General features: G+C 42.6%; 1 protein-coding gene across 1 annotated transcript in view; it reads left to right on the top strand.

Moving 5' to 3' along the window:
* The first annotated feature begins 8,726 nt into the window (after positions 1–8,726).
* Positions 8,727–19,408, top strand: part of LOC121587818 (mucin-2) — a 36,713-nt gene continuing 26,031 nt past the window's right edge. Inside the window, exon 1 of the mRNA XM_041904990.1 lies at positions 8,727–9,079. The gene's annotated coding sequence lies outside the window, so the exon portion shown is untranslated. The remainder of the gene's footprint in view (positions 9,080–19,408) is intronic.

The following is a 19,408-nucleotide window of genomic DNA, read 5'->3' as shown; positions in this document are numbered from 1 at the left end:
ACATTATACTGGCAGGTCAAGCTTTCCTGATACACGTTGTACGCCTGGTTGATCACGTACACCACGTGTTCCACTGAAAAGCAGTTGCGATACAAAATTATCAAATCGAAACTACGATAAGCCACCACCGCCCGTCTCCACATGCCTACCCAATGCAGACGTAAGGATGCAAACCGCTAAGCCGATCACCTTTCGCCGCAAATTAATGGCACCGTACGGGCGGGCAAAGAACATCTCTTCCCGTTCGGCCCAGTACACCATAAAGCCACGCCACGCCTGGGCCAATCGAACGAACAGCAGCTGCAGCAGCGTGCACATCCCGAAAAAGATCGGTTCGGCAATGTTCATCGCGTTGATGCCGACGCGATTAAGCCGCACCAGCGCCGCCGCCATAATAAACAAACCGCCCACAATGCTGAGCGCGCTCAGCACGATGTACGGTGAAAAATGGTGAAATCGAAACGCGTCCGGATCGGTGGCCGCAATGTTCGACAGCGGAAACACTCCGAAAAGCCGAGCCCAGCGCAGCACTTTTCCAGCGAACGATGGCGGGCCGGGGATGTAGAGAAAAATAGACAACTCTCCAGTTACTGGGATATTGTGCCTAAAAGCACATAAATACAGAAACGCTTACCGGATGCGATGGCCAGATAGAAGCGCTCCTTCCGATCATCGATCTCCGCGGCAGGCCTAACGAATGTGACGTTGCCACGCTTCCGCAACCAGTGCCACCGGGAACGGGTGGGCCGGGTTGCGTTGCTTGAACGCACCGGCCCCGGTACCATACGAAACCCGAAACCGACCTCAATCATCGTGCACCGGCGAACGCCATTGCTGGAATCTTACCGGCACAATATACGCGATGGTATGGATAAATCACGCTCACTGGATAACCATCCAATGAGTTGCTTGTCCGCCGGTGCACCTCAGCAAAGCGTAAGCAGCAGCAAGGCCATCGAAAGCGTCAAATTGTACACATCGAGCCAGATTGTTTTGGTAGACACGCAGCAACCCACCCAGGTCCCTAATAATCTAATGATATTACTGCACGCCATAAAGTGCACCGCCACTTGAAGCACTTGACATTGGATCCGTGGTTGGTGCGTGTGTTTGTGTGTGTTTTTTTCGCTTTTCTATGATTTTTTTTGCTCCAACAAATAGAATCACATAACACGAAATTAATCCTTTCGATTTGTTTACTCGCTACGGGTACACATGATCAAAGCAAAGATATAACAGTGCGAGAGAGAAAATAACGTCAGATATTGAGGTAGCTGGTGCAATTTGCTGCTCGGCAGGCACGAAAACCCATTTAAACTATTGATTTGTTCGAAGGATATTTGTAACAAAATTGTGTACTAATACTGTCATGAAACTATTGTTTTTTTACGCTTCTCGAAATATTGTGCTTAGGATAATAAAATATAATTTTGATGCTCTGACTGAGATTTGTTAGCAATAGAAAATCACTTGTTCAGGACACCCCGTTTTTTCACATATATGTATAATACCAGACCCAAAGTTATCAGTTATCAACCAAATACTGATTTGTTTTTAAAATAATGCAAAACTTACCGATTGCATATTTTTGTGTACATTTAAGCGACCGTTTGCACGCTATTTCGCATATTATAATATCAAACGACTTGTTTAAATATACAATGTTAGTATTGCAATAAACATTGTACGGATATTTCTATGACTTAGTATGTCAACGTCTTTAGTCCAGGTCTTTTATTGATTAAAATATATTGTAAGGATAATGATAAAATATATTGTTGATTGACAGTCATAGAATTGGTGGTTCAATAGCTTTTTAACAAAATACATGCTTTCGTAATCACTTCTTTATACCAACACATACAATAAGTTTGCCAATCCAAGGTTAACAGTTTAAACGCAGTTTTATTTATTTTTATTCCTTTACCTTCAGGATTTCATCCCACCATTTTCTTCATTCGATCTTTGTGTTACAACATCAAGCCACCAGAAATTATCCCTTGCACAGGAGGCAATCACCTCCTGCCCAACAAACAAGTGCCCACAGAGCCCCTCAAGGTCCACCACATATCCGAACGGTGTAAATGTCATCGGTTTCGGATGGAATCAAATTCGAATCTACGCGAAAAAACTTGTTAGCTGAACTTTGCCATCCCTGAAATCCAACACAACGACCGCAACGAAGCTTGAAGTGATTTCTTAACCATTCAGAGAAGTACGAACGGGCGGTATGGTACGGGCACGTAGGTCGCCGCCTCTTGACGCAGTGCTGTTGAGTCAGCATTGAGAACGTCAGAAGGAAAAAAAAAATGATGATGAAGTTATCGGACGTACTAGACGGACCGGTTCGTTGCTCAAGACTCTACATGCCATCGGTACGGTTGCTTAGAACTAAGTTTAAAACTTTTCCCCAGACTTTACCCTTTGGGATACGGTTGTCTTTTACTAATGTTTATCCGCGGTGATTGAAGGCATACAAAAAGCCGTCCCATAACGCAATCGTGGCTTCGTTGATGAATGCTTATTGATGATTAAACCCACACATACACACACAAATACAAACACACATACGGAAATAAAATAACAAACCGGTCGCATAGTACCACTGTTGGTAAAAGTGAAGAAGAATAGATAAAAGAGCTGGGCTATGATCTCATCTTAAGCTGAAACATATTGTACTGGGTGCCATAAAGTATGTTTTATGTTGCAAATTATCAAATGAATTAAACAGACACGTGTTCCAATCGTCTAAACTTGGTGCAAAGTGGTATGTTGCCCTTGCTTTCTGATTCTTGGTCGAATTTCAGCATAACCAACTCATACGTTACAATTGTTCCAGCCATCTGTAAAAAAAGAGTAATTATTAAAATGTAAATGTTTGCTTATTTTTGTTTCCTTACTGAAAAGAGCAGCTGCCGCGTAAGACTGAAAAAGCCCATTCCGGAAAGGGCAACCTTTTCGCTTTTCAGCTGCGTAGAAAATCGTTCAAGCTGTGAGAAAAAGAACATTTATGAGCGTTCGAAAACAATTCTCCTTTATCTATTCTATCTATTCTAGAATGAATAGCGCTACCTCCACACACCAGCCAACGTTGGGAATTTTCATAATAATATCCAATGGTTTTTTCGCACAGTCATGTATGTGGGCTGCCGACAGAAACACAATGACGGTGCGCACGATCAAGAAGCCCAGCGAAAACCCATAGTAAGCGTCCTCGACCGTGTTGGCCAGTTTCCTGGAAAATTGTTAACATAATTCATACACCATCATACACCATCACACCTTCACCTCGCGGGTTCAGCTGATCTTACTTTGAGACATGCAGAATCTGCAAACAGATGTAGTACAGGTTGGTGGCGCACGAGATTAACATTGTCCACGATATTGCTCGATCGACATCGTCCAGCAGCTCGCAAACCGCGACGTAGTTGGTGCGGACTCGGATCCAAAAGTCCTCCCCAGGAATGAGCACTCCGTCCGACAGTATCTTCAGGTAGTTGTTAATCTGCTGAAACCGTGTCGCCAACCCGATACTGATCATGATGATGAAGATGTCTTGATAGTTCCAGTACATGGTCAGTGCGGAAGATACGTACTGGGGGAAGAAATTAGCAACCAAAACACAAACACATCCATTCAATCGGGACAATCGTCCTTCCGTTCGCTGGGTACACGCTTACCGTAAAGAATACTGCACTCAAGCTATTGTAGGGGAAGTTTAGATAAATGTTCGCAAACCTACGCAAAGAATAATGCTGGAAGTAGTTGGGCTCCGTCCAGTTGCAGTACTTGATTTCCACCATCTGATTGTGCACATTGCTTACAATCGACAGTATATGTTCGACTGAAGCAGGTACAGGTGAAATGGTCAAACACTTATTCAATAGATACTGAATTATTGATCCACTTACCAGCGGCTAGAAATACCAACGTAAAGGAAACCACACCCAGACGCTTCCGGAGACTCCAGCCCTGCATGTGGTACGGAGGTCTGTTAAACGTGTCATCTACTTCGTCCCATTTCATCGCTACCGAGCGCCACTTGGTGGCCAGGTTGAGAAAGAGCACATTGATTAGACAGGCATCAATGAAGAAGATTAAACTGCTCACGTTCTTCGCGTTAATGCCGATCGTCTTTAACCGCCCATACTCATAGTATGCCTGCAGTAGGGCCGTCACCACAACGGTTAGATTAAGAATGACGCGCAGCGAAAACCATTTCAGGCGAAATCTCTCCGGATCGTTTCGGGTAACACCGTAGATGGGAAATATACCAAACATCTGCCCGAGTATGACAACTGTATACAGGAAAGGTAATGCAGCAAAATATGCTGTATCCATAACCACACCAAGCAACGAAAACAACTTACACGGACGAATACCACGCAGAAAGGTGTCCCGGTCGTCGTCAACAATCTTTGGACACAACTTCTGGCGCACTCGCTGGCGTAGAGAGTATCCTTTCGCTGCGAGCTTCATCGCGGTTGTGGTCACCGATCTGCACATTGTGGTCGCAAGGGTTCGCACGGATTCGAGCGCAGGTGCGCGATTTTCCTTATCGGGATTCGATCGAACACACATACATGGGTGGAGGGTTAAATAATTTAATTACCACCGTTTCTAACCATAGGACAGACATATGCTTTGCTGCACGTGATGGAAAAGGTCGTTAGCTGGTAGGAAAGTTGTTTTCCAGTTACCACTTTCTGTATAGACGCTTGTGCTACGAGCAACGTTTGGTTTAATTTTTGTTATTCAATTTGTTTTTCCGTTCAACTTAAAAATTTTTCTGATAAAATGATGGTAATTAAAAAATAATTAGGGAAGTTTATATTCAGAACTTACTTATCGATTTTTTTGCGGTAGTTTACAGCGCAAGTTATTAAACAGTTAAAGTTACAATCATAAGATATATAATATGATAAAGTTTACTAATCTTAGTTATGCATATGACTGTTTAAAAGCACTTTAAAAAATTCGTGACCTAGTCAGCAAAACTTTGTTGCGATCATTTGGCCTCCTACTACTATACAGTGACAATAAAGTATCAACTTTAAATTCCAGTTCACATTACACTTCATTCATCAAAAGACATGTACGCAAAAAGATGTCCTTGCACAGAAGTTATTACGCGCCCATTCCCATCCATCGTTGCGTATCGTACGCCGATATGCAATTGCCGGTGGACATCCATCACCCCGAACGTTAAGTACCGGTAATCCATGACAACCAATTAGCTTAAGCGGTTAGGCAAATATTGTCGTTCGGTAAAACCGCACAGCAAATCACTCATCACGCTTATCAGCGATTATGGTAATAGAGCTTTTTAACACCACTTGTTCAACAGGTGTAGCTAAGCGATGAATATCTATCGAACTATTCAAAGGTTGTATTTGTCTTAAGCATAGATGTATGGATGGATGTAAATTTATTTTATATCTTCTTATTCCTCTTATAGATGCAGTTAATAGCTCCACGGTTAGCAAGAGCAAACTATTAATAAAAAAAAATACAGGGGAACCCCTCATAATGAGTTTAATTCGTTCCAGTGACTCTTTCGTTATGAAAATAAACTCATTATGCGGCTGGCTCTTTTACATATACGTAGAAAAATTAAAATCATTGGTTCCATAACCACAAATGTGCTGTTAAAAAGGGCATATACGCAACTGAAAATGTCAAATGAATATTATCTTTGTAATAGTTATAATTGGGAAGATTTTTGTAGTTGATTCCCAGTAATATTTTTTTAATAAGCCAGTTTCATCACAATTGAATTTTTGTTATGGTAAACATTCTTGAGCACAAATAAGGTCATTAAAGATATCGATAATAGTATTGGCATCAAATCAAATTGGCACACCACATATGTAGTCATATGCAATTTCTACAAGTGGCAGCATTTGGCAGGGGGAAACAATTTATAAGCAAGTAGAGAACAATATAAAATGCGCTAGGATCTTTCGTCAACATATACCACACACTTATGTTTCACTTAATAGTATGACACTTTTCCTCCTGGTAAAAAAGGTTCATATTTTTAGAATCAAAGCTTCTTGAACTATAATAAAATTCAAAGGAATGTTCAATGTTTGCCAATACAAACGTTATTGATCGTTATCTGAGATTATACTCGTAAAGAGAGGTATTGATTGAGCATTTATATTTGCTTGTTATCCAAAAAATTCTTTACAAGAGGTACTCGTTATGACGGGTACCACTGTATTTACTTTTACAAGAAAAATACATGCGTACTATAGTGTACCCATGCGCTCATACTACACAAACCGTGAAGGATCTGCAAGTACGCCAACCTTCACATCTATAACCGGATAATCAATCAGCAGCGACCCAAGCCACAAGCTCAGGTTTCAGTAGAGCATCGTGTCTCGTGAGAGATTACAAACCGATGCTTCCTCCACCGCTCCTCGAAATGCTTCGTAAGCAGTTGTTTCCTGTTCTCGCCCATACAAACCGAAGCGTCTCGTTATCGCTTACATGTGCACCTCATGGTTGAGAATAGTCTGCAGAAAGAAATTACAACAAGCGAAGGTTAAGATTTGTTATGTTTGTACTTGGAAGATAATAAATAGCTCCCTTGCGCATTCGATTTCACGTGACCTGTGTGGTTTGTTGAGAGTTTAAGAATCTAACAAAACCCACAAACACACATATGTACATGCGAAAAGAAAACACTTCGCACAACTAGCAAATGCTTCTTGAGCAATATTTTAGAGTGCGAAAGTTCATTCGTGCTTAAGATTTGTGGTTTCTGAAGTGCTTTACACAGGCGACTATGATGTGCCAACTATCTTCTCCACTATAAGGAGCTTTGCAGAATGGTGGTTGTGAAACCGCCAAAAGAACGAAAGCAAAGCATTTTAGCGTCAGATGCACGTTTTCCCAGCAAACGACACGCCCGTTGCATCAATCCCGTGCTGCGAAAAACTACTTTGCCAGTGCTTCGGCTTGAAACAACGAAAAATGTCGCAAGTGCACCAAATGACGAAATGAAAATGATGCAAAAAGTAAGAGCAGCAGCAACAGTCAAGCAAGGTCATCATCATAATGGGACGCCAAATTCGGTACACTTTGATAGTGAACTTTTCAGGACCGTTCTACTTTGTAGTGGCAGATGCAAGCGCCACTTACAACTCATTTTGTCAACCATAAAGCGAGTGCTTTCGAGCAAAATTGGTAGTCTATTTTGCTCGGGCCATTCCTGAATGGCGTTGTCCTTTTATTGCAGCAATGTATCATTCTACGGTAAAATTAAATACAAAATATTTCTACTCTTCGGCGCCGGACGCCCCGAATTGTTGATTTTCAGTAACATATTTTGTATTCTAATAAATATTTGTTCATCAAACTTAATGTAAATAGTGTGTATAAATTTAATTAAAACATCTCACCCTCACCAAAAAAGCATACCTATTCCACATCGCTTTCGTCCGCCCTTTTGTATCACTCGTTGGCCATCCCCGTCGATCGCTTGATCCCGTCAATAAAAGCGTCCCACTGCAACACAGTGTCCGATTTAATCTGCATATGGATGGTGATATTTTTCCAATCGCACACACCACCTCCACCGGCGGTCGGCTTAGTTTGCATCGAACCGTTTTTGATTGCATCCGATACCGCACTATGCAGCATCGATGCATCTTACACACGCCACACCCATTGTCATGGGGCCTGCAGGGCCCTATGTGGCGAACGCTGACCGCAAACGGTCGACCTAGCCCAGATAACACTGGCCGGCTAGTTTTGTGGCAATTGTCGGGAAGGAGGCTGGCCAAGCCGGCATGCTAAACCCCTCAGCCACTTTTTTTATTGCAGAGAGTGAGTAGTAGTGAGTGTCTCTGTCGGTTGAGTGTACCGACCGTAACACTCCCAGCAGAAGTGAGTGTCCCGAATGTAACGCGCCAAAACGACGAACCCGGCGCACGTGGTTGTGAGAGACTCGGGTATACGCACTGTGGAGCAGTATGGGGACAAAATGTAATATAATGTGGTGTAAAATCTATCTAAAATTATTCAAAAAATCAACATAAAATGTAGTTTATTTAAACTATCTCAGAATTGCTATCGATCAACACATATTTGAAATTTTTCATCAAATATTATAACGTTAACACGTTAACTAATAGAAATAAACATGTTATGTTGAAGTCCCTCGGCTGTGAAGATTTTTTCTACTAAATATTTATAGCATTTAATAAACCATTTCAAAGTAGCTCTAATTTTTGACCAAATCATCTATAATGCCATGCAAACAGTTTGCAGCGCGGTTTACGGAAAGCTTCGTTGAGCTTTCGTGAGCGAGAGTGGCACGAACGAAAGTGAAACCAAAGGCAACCGCGGGAGGGAGAGTACGCTGATCACTTTACCAGTGAGAGTGATCGTCCACGTGCTGCGCATCATCGCGTTGTTGATCGTGAAGATGCTCACGGGTTCATCCCCCCTTCGTCCACGGGAGGCAGCAAGCCCTCCGAAACCCATCAACCAGAGAAAAAAAAGAAAGAGATAGATAAACACGAACACCGCAACACAGCCATAGGTGAATGTCACAGGGCGGCTACTCAGGCCCGCGCAATGTGACAGCGACTATCATCAGCAGCATCATCATGTTCATCATGGTGCAGCCTCCACCTTCCCACTACCGCCCCGGGCCAGTACATGTGTAATCCCACCACGACCAGGTAGGCCAAGCTATTTAAGCTATGTCCGGGCGTACGCGCATGCTTAGTCGGACGGTACAGTTGACGCAGTTCGTGCGGATCACGGTCTTTGCACGCGGTGCGAGGATAACGCTACGTGCCGCGTATACGCGATTCTACGGTACGCACACGGTCACGGTTGTAATGTGATGTAAAAAGGATGTGAATACACTTTATGGATGGTGTTGAGCTGTTTGTTCAGTGATTGGGTGGTGAAATTTCGTAACATTTGTGAGAAACATATTCCGAGAGCATAAATTAAACTGCTGCTTTTTACCGTTTTGTGAATGAGTTTATTAGTGCAATCTGAATAGTGATAGGGGGGGAAAGACATTTAGGTGTGAAAAGCAGATACGTACACGGTAAGTAAGATGCTTTAGTTACATGTTGCGATCTTTGAGTGCTTTCCATTTTAGTGTTAGTGATCGTGACAAGTGGTGTAATTTGTAACGATTTATGACCACTGAATTATTAGCGTTATCAACTTATTTTAATTGTCACTGTATCGCTTAAGCAGTCAATCCACCTTAAAGCTTTACATCTGTTAATAAATAATTCTATACATACTTCGAAGGATCAACACATTCGTAGGGATATGTTTTTTTTTTCTAAAGATTTGACTTTGGCCTCTACCTCTGACAAGAGCACCGATTGGGGGTTGCTGACAAATTAATACATTTTCTAGAACCTTCGGAGCTTTAAGCTGCAAGTGTTATTTTCATCTTCTTCATAGAATTATAGCACCGTAAACAGATTTTGCATACACAGGAAAGCTGCTAGTGCTTGATTTCGCCTCAGCCTTTGATCACCTTCAGGGTAAATCGCCCTTTTACGAAGAAAGAGATGATAGCAAAAATATCAATTTTCCTCAATCAGCCAGAAAAGAGCGGTCGGCAAATTCTTTTTTTTTCTACCATGATAAGATTACAATCGTATCGGAAACAGAAAACCGGCCCCATTGCATTGTTGTCTCGTTAAAATCCAGATCCCGTACAGTACCGTAGGGCTTTGAAAAACGCTAGACGGAACATTTCCGCACCGATAGATTGTGTTGTACTGTGTGCAAGCTTTTACTAAACTCGAGTGTTGGGGTATTATCCCCAACTGAAGGTGGCCAAAATCGAAACTAATCTGTTTGCCGTTCCGCGCAAAAGTTAACATAAGCGGGGAAGATGAAAAGCTGGCAACAAAAGCTAAGGCAACGTGTCGATCTTCTGATTGTACCGATAAGTAATGGGGCTAAAGAGTTTCGATCCTGAAGCTAACGAATCCTTTCCAATCTTGCGGGCCTGGATATTGAAACCAAAAAAAAACGTTTACAAATCACGCAGCAGACCAGTGTCTGCTTTAAAGGACGTTGATTTCACAGACACTGCTGAGAAAAAGTGAACCTAAACAATGGAGCGGCTTAAAACCTTTTTAGATCAGTCTTGTTTCAGCTGTATACATAATCCAAGGGGCAATGTCACGCTAAGCTGTCTCGTAGGCGAAATGATAAGAAATGAGTTCTCTTTTTTCTTTCTTTTGTAAACCCCTTGGGCGTGAAATCAAAGCCAAACATATTGTCGTTCAGACAGGCGATGAGCTAATCTTCCATTTGAATTGCTTCTAAGCACTTTCTTTTATCAATATAATCTCCCAGAAAAAAGAGCTCTTCATTTAATGTTTGTTTGTTATTGTTTAATGATAGCATTATTTACTTGAAGCAAACGCTTGTTTCAAATATGTTGCCCCCGGCTGGAAGCTTTCTCTACTTAAAACATATTAAAGTAGCCTTATGTCAGTTTTGTTTCCCGTTGCAATTTCTGGTAAAAAGGACAAACCCCGTAAAGTATTTGGCAAAACGTGCGCAAAGTAAGCGTTAAAAAAACCACTACCAACAAGAGCTCGGTACCTTCCCTGAAGTTCACCGCAATCCGAACACTTAACTGCTCCAAAATAGTGTGCACCTTTTGCAAGGGAAAAGGTTTTCAGTGTAGCGACCTCTTGCCTCTAATACTTCACACAGTTCCCGTTTCATTAACACTTTTGCAGAAACCTTTTTCGGGCTACGGGTCCCGACTAATCTACCCGTTTTGAGACAGTCAGCATCAACTGTAAATCCTTAAGTATCCTTAATGGTGTGGATTTCTCCCATTTTTTGTTTATTCTTTATGCTGAAAACTTTAGCCAGCCAGAAACAGCTAAGTGAACAGCTACTCTCATATACCACGATACATCCACACAAAAAAACTCAGCTGTAGCTCTGCCTGTGGGTTTGATTTGATTTGAATCATTCGGCCACAGCACACGAAAGTGCTGATCAAATGGCCGGCCTAGGTTTCGGTTGCAGCGGGACGATGTTCCTAAATTACATCACGTACGAACACGGCCCGCCTGTGCGCCGTTGGGTAGAGAATGTTTTGACAGCTCGCCCCAGGATGGATCTTTGATTGGTGGTACATGTTGATTTTGTTATATTTTATGACTTTCTATACGCTTCGTTGGATTTTTGTACGATGACAAGCTGCTATACAGTGATGAGATAAGAATTAAGATCATTTGATAGTGTTATGTCACCTGTTGTCATCATGTTGAATTTTATTTATTATAATCAACCTTTTTTGCAAATCAAATAAAATTAGTTGGACTAATCCTCCTTCTCAAAAAAAAAAAAACTAGTGGCTTTAACCATAATGTTAAGATAAACCAAATAAAAATTACACTCTATTTGATGCAATTTGAAATTATATGCTACCTCCAGTCACAGAATCCGTGTTGAAAACAAGATTATACTGGAGGATCTGACATGAAAGTTCTATTACAAAATCAACGAAATTATAATGAAGCACTTTTAAACATAGATTTTGTGCATGCACATGTACAAATGGTGTATCCTGTGTACCAAGTGGTCGGTACAACAGACTGTTAAGCTTTTATTTAAATATACAAATTTCAATTCACAAACTCCTACAAACAACCGAACATAACAACACTTGCACTCCTATCACATAACAACGCGCCGACATCATCCATCAACCCCATCAGCTAATCGATCCCGGCTCAAAAGTCACCCAATAAGCCCCCCCCAAAAGGTTCGACAGAAGTCAACATAGCCCTCCAACGCTCAGAATCGTTTAGCAATAATTGCACACTCGAGCTTCCCTCTCGGCTTTATGTTTATGTAACGCCGATAAACAACAAACTCCCTGAAAAACAAAATCACAGCGGACGACGGAACAGCGCGGACCGATCCACACACACACTCACCCCCATTCCCAGTGGAAAGCATCGACAAGCGCCAGCGACAGTTTGTATGTTTGCGATCCCGCAAATGCCTTCCGTTATGCACGCGGGAAGCGCTAGCCGAAGCGGCATATTCCCACCCATTAGCCGGGCGAGATTGAATTCGAGCGCGCTCCGTTCGACCCTCCTTTTGCTGCCATCTTCATTGCCGCAGAGTGATTGCGAGCCTCGGTAGTGCGATAAACCCGTCATCGGGGCAATTCAAGTGAAACGGCTATTAACTAAACGCGAACGCACGCCTTGGACACCGGGCGGATTGGACTACCGCGCTAACGGGAGCCGACGGCGGGCCATGTTGTGCTGTTGCTGAAAGCATAACCGTCGTCAACGGTGAGAGGTGAAGCGTGTAAACATAACACCCAACCGGTGGTGTAAACATTGGTGTGCATACATTGCGGCACTTGCGTCCACGGCCAGACCAGAAGTCATCCAGAACAGACTAGACGGCGGCTACGGAATGTCAATCATGGAATGGGCTGGGTTTGTCTGTCCATAGCTTCCGGCTGTATTGATACAAGCGTATCCTACTACTACTATTAGCTGCTATCAATGAGATTAAGCACTTTTTTGGGAAATATCAGTTTTGGAAGGTTGAGTTCTTGCGGAATCATCAAAATTTCATTAAAATAGTCATTTTGCTTCAAAATTACGATAGAAGACATAAATAAAGTTCCTAAAATAAGACATCAAATATGAATGGAACCCAAGCCAACGTATCATATGTTTGCGCCTTCCGCAGATACACACACAGACTTGCTATGCATCGCTGAAAATGAACTTCCCCAATACACACATCTGGCGACGCTCCAGATCCATTACCATCCGGTTATGAAAATCATCTTTCAATTTTTAATCTCCCCCTTTTTGCTATCTCACTTTCACACGAACGTGACCTACCCATACATGGCATTCAAACGCCATCCACCAAAAAGCACAACGTAATGTAGCGTCGCGTTTGCGTTTTATCATCATCCCGCACGTATTTGCAAACCTTTCGCTACTCCCTCCGTTGGGGGTAGAAGAGACATCTTTCTCGGCTTCTCGCTAAATAGGTCAACAGTGTACATCCTACCGAAACTGAGCTGCTTCAACCATCCACGATGGAACGGACGGAAAAAAGAAATCAAGATGTGGAAACGTTCACCACACCACCCCACGCACATTACCACCGTCCAGCAGATGTGCGAAGAGGCCCAAACATTACGACACGTTACTCAATCGTACCGTTCGACCCGGTGGGCGGGCGTGTCCTCCTCGGATCAATCCATTAGCCGAAGGGAACTTCTGATTCGCTTCTGATCAATCTGGCTGTAGTAGTAGTAGTAGTAGTAGTAGTAGTAGTAGTAGCAGTAGTAGAAGTAGCAGCATTGCTTACAATATAAGCAAACTAAATACTTTTTACCTCACCAGCTCCTTGCTGGGATTCGTTTCGTTACGGGGCTTAACCAAGAACCGTGCCAAAGGAGAGAGAAAAAAGAAATAGTATATTAATTATTTTTCTATCCTGAAAGTTGTAAACTCAAACCAATCGGCCGGGCACGTGCGCTTGAAAAGTAATCATCTAATGTTTCGAAAGGGCGATACTCTATTTTAAGCACATTCTGCAGGCAACACATCGCTACGAAAAGTTAAACCCTTGGCTTCAACTTTGAACCGTACCTGCCCACTGACCATGGCCCTTCGCTCGAACTTTGCTCCAAGCATTGATCTGTTTGCTTTCGCTCTCAATGCAAAGAAATGTAAACAGCAGCACTGGAGCGGACGGCACAGCACAGAGCAAAATCTTTGAGCAATAGCAACAGCAGAAAGATATGCTCAAGTCTCGTAGAAAAGAAATCGTTCATCGTTCAAACGGCAAACCGGGCCCGGCGATGTTATCCAAACCTTGGATCCTCGTTTACTCTTCTCCCTATTGCTTTGCTATCGATAGATCATTGCTTTGGGGGGGTGGGGGGTGGTAGTTTTTCGCACCGGCACGTTAATCAGGGAATGTAGCTCAATGAAATCACTTGACAATCGAGATTGACCATCAATTTGTACCTCCGCATGATGCAATACGCTTGACGGTGTGCTATTGGGCAACATGTTTTTGGTGACCATCAGCGGCGTGTTTAAATTTTGTTAGGTTTATTTTATTTCATTATTTATTTATTTATTTATTTCTTTATTTCAAACAGTGATACATGTTACCTTCTGCGATGCTTTTTTTAAACTACCAATTTAAAGTACATTATGCTTGTTTAATTAGGGGTTAAGCGTATCATTTTTATTCTTATAAAAGTATTGAGTTGTGCTGTTGTGGAGTGATTGTTTAAAGCACAGAGAATTTGCGAAATTCTTAAGTGTTAAACCATTTTTTTATACAATTTTTTGCAATTCCATGTTTTTTTGTAAATTCGAATTTTAAAACAAATATGAATCCCTTGAAGATGTCAATTCAAATTTAGAATCTACTCCCATACTTCAAACGCGGATCAAATTACACCGAAAAGGGTCGAGCTAGATTCACCGAGACATGATATCTTAACATGCGTAAGAAGATGTGTGAGCTTCAATATGTTACTCATTGTTTTAAGCGTGAAACAGTTCATGTAATAACGAATTCTGTCAATTTAGAGCCCTATCATATATCATTCGTCTTATTTCATCCATCCATACCACACACACACACTCACACATATTCTGTAAACTAGCTACTATTTTTCATTTCAATCCCACCCATTCATCAGCCACTTATCAGCACGCTTCTTCGGGTGTCTCTGAATCTCCCCGGAAGATAAATAATTTACTCACCTTCGATGCGCGTGTTCTATCCCATCAAACCCCGTAGCACTCGCACACCAACTTGAACCGCGGTAATAAGTCAGTTTTCAAACAAACTGCCTGAATAATATCACCATTTGAATATATTAATTATGCACGGGAGTGATGAACTACGGCCCGTTGCGGCGTTCGCGTAAACACACCACAAGCCACCGAACGTGAGCATCCTACTATGATCCTTTCCCCTTTACAGCACTCGAAAACATAATTCAAAGTAAACTAAGCTTAATGATAGGTAAGAAGATTAAATTCACACCTCATACACACGCACAGAGCGCTAGGGCGTGAAAGAGAGCGGGAGAGTAGCATTCCCATCATCATTAGTCCAAACGTACGCAGACCTCACCGAAAACACCTCCAGCATGAAAGCATTGCCAGGATTCGGAAGAGTCGCTTCCCGAGCACGTATAAGCTGAAAACGATTACCCGTTGCGAAACGGTACGCCAGCCTGCTCGGTAGCTCCGGCCGGTAGCTCCATCCCAGGAGAGTTGTACTGTACGTGCCATTCTTGGGCGGCTAATAATAAACCACCTGTCGTAGGTCACAAAAAGCCCCCGAAATTCTGCCCGCTCCGTGGCAAGGATGCGTGGCAAAAGTCGTGCAAAGGTTTCCCACTCAAACGAAGCTTTCTCGGGGAGCTCAGCTGAATGTGCTGAGTGGTACGACACATTACGACCGAACCGGGTGCAAAAAAAAACATAATTAATTGAACGTCTTACGCACGATCGAGCCGCGGAGTGTTGATGTGAATTACCCTCGGGGATATTTCTGCTCCTCTCGATTCTGTCCCCTCTTTTGCCCACGCCAAATGGGATCCCTTTTTGAGGGAAACCTGCCCTAACTGATCGCGTACCGTATTTTTACCATGAGACCGAGAGCGCGGTCGTAAAGCACGGTACCGTGCTGACAGTTTTCCGTTCGCTTTAATACGCACCATAAATTGTGCACAATCTCATCCAGCCTGCCGGTTTGCGTTGGGACGATTTCAAAACAAAAAAAGAATGAAATGGTGAAAATTTGCCCGCCTGAAGATGCTGTTTTCTGTTCGGTGAAGAGGAAGAGGAAGGCTTCTAAATTCAGGCACACGAGCGGGTGCAATGGGTTGCGGGTTGAATTACTGATAGCAACGCTTCAGCGGCAACCGTTTTGATACTTTCCAAGACTGGGAAATATTGCTTTCGCGGTCCCACCAAAAACCCACCCACAACGTCTGGTTCGTTCCCTAGAACTTGAAGTTATGTGAAAGGGATTTTAAATCGCAGCTCCCGAAGCATACCTTTTTTGCGCCCATTTCAAATGCGCTCAACAGAGACCGCGGGCGCGTTGTCGTTTTTTCCGGTTAGAAAACGCCTCCAAACCAAACTGAATGGAATTATAAAGAAGGCAGCCATAAGGACATAAGCGCAAGGAGTGCTTGGGAAAAGGTAACGTAATTGTTGGATGTCATGATTAATGTGCCAGTTAACAGTTAACTGTTAACCCCCTGTTGAAGATGTAACTATCCTCGACGAGGAGTATGTCAAGCGCAAATCACAAACACACACACACACCAATTCACCGACGTGTGTAATGCTCCAAAATTAAAGGCAAATATACACACACAAAATTGAGAAAAGAAACGGGTTGTACTATTCGAATGGAGCAAAACATAACATACACAGGCGCACGCACTCACGCTACAAGTACGACACCCTCAACCTGCGTGACATAAACTTTCCACGAATAACCACAAATGTACCGCAGAAGAGTGCAACAAAAAAAAAAGGAGTAAAACACCGACAGACCCATGACAAAGCTTCAAAAGTAAAGTTAATAGAAGAAAAAAAAAGCCAAACCCACTCGTACAGGAGGCATATGGAGCTGCATTTGTCGGTTTCGCTTTTAACCCATTTACTTGACTCGAAACGGTGAACATACGCGCCATGTCTGCACAAGTTGGTTTTAGACTCGTCACATGGCTGCCGCTGGTTGGAGAAAGCAACAACAATAAAAAGCACGCGTAATCCTTTCGCTTAAGTGACAGAAGCAAAATGTGTAACCGGGATGCAGCAAATTTGTAAGCTTGTCGGACTGAAAGCCACATGCCAGTGAGGTTGATACTTTTTTTTTTCGCGGTATAGCAGAATTTAGTGGCTTTGCGTGTCGTATGGTTCGCTTTGATTGATGAATCGTGCACTTGCTCCTACACTTTCTTGCACTTCCTTCTAACCTCGTGTTAGTCGCCGTAAGCTCGGTATGTGATCATTTATTTTATCTTTTGTGTTGTCATGTAAATTAATTTATTACTAAATCTAGTGCCTTAACTATACTAGATTTCATTGAAATATTCTTTTTAGTGCATCCTTTTTTTTGAATAAAAGGAAAAACTTAAAATACTTTTCCTACTTATGTTTTTAGGGTAAAGCGTACGAAATAGCTCAATTAAGGCATTATCATTAACATGGCATTAATATTTGCCAAAAGGCACGTATTCTTCTTAAACTAGACATTTTAAACAATTGGGAAGAAGTTAATATTGACCGATTCATTTTTTTTTGTTTTCTTCTATTATTTGTTATTTAAATAAATTCATATTACTTTTACAAAAGAATTTTCTTGTTCAATTTCACAAACAACATTTTGCCAATCCATTGTCCTTTAGGTACATTTTGCCACAAAAGTAAAAATAACTTAAACCGCCCCTTTGAATCACTTTCAAAACTTTGCATCCCATATGGCGATTAAAGCTAGATCTGGGAAAACTTTTCTATCCATTCCCAAGTGTGTGTCTGTGTGATGCTTGACAGTATTCGCTTCGGCTAACAAAATGGATGAAAATAAGCATAAATAATGCACATTCATAAGCGCTACCATGTGACATTCCGGCTCAGCGTAAGTCGAGCCCACCGAAATCGGACGAATTCTTTCCATTTGGGAAAGTGGAAAACGCAACAATAAAAAAAACTTCCAGCCGAAACCCATCTGCCCATAAGGTGAATGAAATATTTAGATTGGAATGCTTTGCTCCCGCTCCGGAAATCCCAACGGGTACGATTGGGAATGGTGCTTCCCGGCGGTGTTGCGTGTCGGTACACCTTTACGGTATACGGCAATTTCTTACTCCCCAGGATGGGCCATTGTTGTTGAGCGGTTAGGGCACGGGGGACAACAGGAATTAGCAAAAAGATTCGATTGTATGCGGACAGATGTAGAAACCAAATCAAACCGCCGTACAGTAGGTAGAGCCGAATGCCTGGGCAGTGTGTAGGTGGGCTGGTAAACGCCAAGGGTGCAGACATGCCTGACATGTCGTTCCTGTGTCCTTCGCAGGAACCATCTCCATTGCCGGTAGGATACCATGTTGAGATTCTAGGAAGGACTCTGATGGAGAGAGAGAGAGAGACATCACAAAGCAAACACACAAACACGCCAACCATTTAGCACACATTGACTTGCAAACGTTGATAGGTCAACGTTAAGGGATTAGCACCAGTCAAGCAGGCTCTCTTGTAACTCTGGCCCAATGGATAGTTTTAGCCCCCCCCTGGAGATCCTATTTTGCGGCAATTATTTTAGGAACTAAACCAATAATACAGAGTGCTTTAATTAGGCATGCCGTGAGGAATGGATGGAGAGATAAATAACTTATTCTCACAAAAAAGCTAGTTGAAACTTGATTTAATGGTGAGTGGTTCCGTCTGCTTGATGAAACGAACGAATGAATGGCTGTGTCTGTTGTACTACCTTTTGGATATCCCCTCATCTTTAAAAAAACCCACCCAATGTATCGGAAAGTACGGTCCCACTAACCTGACGATGTCAAGATGAACCACTGTCGCGATTGATGAAGACACACATCGTGAAGCTCCACACAAAGGGTGACACAACGAATGGGGCGCCATAGGCCACGACGGTACAGGTGCAAACGGCGCGTACCAGCAGCGAGTTGTCAAGTGGTCGTAACGAGTAATCGTCCCATCACACCACACACTGCCGCACAATGCGAGCGGATCCTCGTATCGAACTGCCGCAGGGGAGCACAGGACCTGGGCAGACTGGGCCTACGTCAGAGCGAAGATGATAAAAAGGCAAAGTTCAGTGCAATTAAAAGATGCGTACCGAGCTTACCGACCTGAGCTACCTGACAGTGTGAGGGGGTTGCTGAGGGGATGAGTATATGGCGTGTCGCAGGGGTCGTTCCGAGTCGTTTCATTAGTCATCAACTTGTGGCAGTATAGTGGACGGAGGGGGCATAGGTGATGAGCGCCGAAGGACGTTGTTGCTGCAACATTGTTGGCCGGCAATATTCATCACGTTTAAGATGGTCGTTCGGTATATGAATTTATTAGAATAGCATTTTTATGCAACATTCAACAGAGCTAGAAAAACCTCAAGCAAAGAGAAGCTTTTGTGAATGTCACCGATTCAACAAGTCATCAGACGCCTTAAATTATATTTCCAAACCAATAACCAGTGAAATTGCTATTAATGATTTTTTTTACTACTCGCATCTTCAATGGAAAGAATTTTGCAATTTTGGAAATACTCCTCTCGAACCACGAACCTCCTCCAATCTGCACTTTTAACAACGCAACCCATTTAT

The sequence above is a fragment of the Anopheles merus genome, chromosome 2R, assembly GCF_017562075.2.
Source record: "Anopheles merus strain MAF chromosome 2R, AmerM5.1, whole genome shotgun sequence".
Taxonomy (NCBI): domain Eukaryota; kingdom Metazoa; phylum Arthropoda; class Insecta; order Diptera; family Culicidae; genus Anopheles; species Anopheles merus.
The sequence above is the reverse complement of the archived record's forward strand: the minus strand, read 5'-3'. Positions and strand labels throughout refer to the sequence as shown.